Below are 1,401 nucleotides of genomic sequence, written 5' to 3'. Positions count from 1 at the left end.
TTCTGCCTTCAATACCACACTTCAGTTACGAGAAAAGAAGACATGTATAAAAACAGTTTGGAGTCGTCTAGCTATCACCTTTACTAATATCTTACTGTCCGTATTGGTGAAACCAGTGTGCCGTTAGGAGTCCATGGCTGAAAGTAACTTTCCGCCACCATCCGTTTTGAGAATCAGTACCACATGCGCTAGCTGTCCTAAAAGAATGAAGCACCTGCTTTGTTTTTATATCATAACATTCAGCGATCACTCGATATAAATCCATTTCCATTTCTGTCTTAAAACACTATATATGGCAGCACCCATTCCATGACGCCAGCCGCCACGATGGTGCATTGGTTACGGTACTCGGCTCAACTAAACTGAAATATTAAAAAAATATTCAGAACACTCGAAATTTAAAAAAAAAAATCGCGCCCGCCAGGGATCGAACCTGGGACCTTCCGCATTGTGCCTCTCTGGTAATGAACAGCGGATGTGATAACCACTACACCACGGGCACGACCTGGCCGGCGCCGTCAGGAAAGTATTGTCGTTCCTTCCTCCCTTATCACCCGCCTTGATAAGTCCACAGTGAACGCGCAGTATAAACATAGCCGGGCAAAGTGGCGAGGAGTCAATACAATAGACTCAGATGAAAAAAAAAGAAGGAGAAAAAGAAGATGACTTTAGCCTTCCAGTCGTCTTAAGTAAATGCATAAAGGACGGTGTCACTTTCGCGTTGAAGTCGTCATAGGCGTGAGTACTAATTGCGAGAAAGTTGGGTATAAGGTAAAAGGAATGCAAGCTTTATCTCTTCGCTTTCTCGCGTGATATTGCTGCGATATCAAATTTCATTTATCTGTTTGTTCTCTTCATGTTTATTTTATTCAATAAGCTCACGCGACTGGTAGGCATTTCGGCCAGCCACATCTTTTCAATGCGCACTTGTCATTGCGCCGCGGTACATGAAGCTCGCTGAAACTAGAGTAGTTACTTGAACATGTGGTGCACACCAACGCCGGGGGATTAACTAAGAGCCGGGTAGTTCTGAAGGGAATACTTAAAATGTAATATATGTCATCCTTTCTTGATTTAACAGGAAAGAAACGGAAATTAAACAAAGTTTTAAAATATTATAAATATATAAATGGGGCAAAACTGTTTTAAATTATGAAACGAAGGACTTTCAACAAAAAATTAAGTAATTTGGAACAAAGGAAAATAAGAAGCAAATATTTATTCTATAGCCTAAGTCTCTTTGAACCTTTAAGAATCCCCTGCGAGCAATCAGCAACCTTCCAGTTTCTGTGTTCAAGGGACGAAGCCCCCAAAGAAAGTAAATTCGATAGATTTAAATCTGTAATCTAAGCAGGCAGAAGGCTGCAGCTAAAGCAAAGCTCGAATTCATCTGCGATGAAA

The 1,401-nt window shown here is 41.0% G+C and overlaps 1 non-coding gene across 1 annotated transcript; it reads right to left on the bottom strand.

The window, feature by feature from the left end:
- Positions 1 to 412: 412 nt before the first annotated feature.
- On the bottom strand, positions 413 to 502 carry Trnae-uuc (transfer RNA glutamic acid (anticodon UUC)). The gene is given in 2 exon segments: positions 413 to 448; positions 466 to 502. It is a non-coding gene; the product is annotated as a tRNA-Glu (tRNA).
- Positions 503 to 1,401: the final 899 nt, after the last annotated feature.

The sequence above is a fragment of the Rhipicephalus sanguineus genome, chromosome 7 (genome assembly GCF_013339695.2).
Source record: "Rhipicephalus sanguineus isolate Rsan-2018 chromosome 7, BIME_Rsan_1.4, whole genome shotgun sequence".
Classification (NCBI taxonomy): domain Eukaryota; kingdom Metazoa; phylum Arthropoda; class Arachnida; order Ixodida; family Ixodidae; genus Rhipicephalus; species Rhipicephalus sanguineus.
This window is presented reverse-complemented; position numbering and strand designations above follow the sequence as displayed.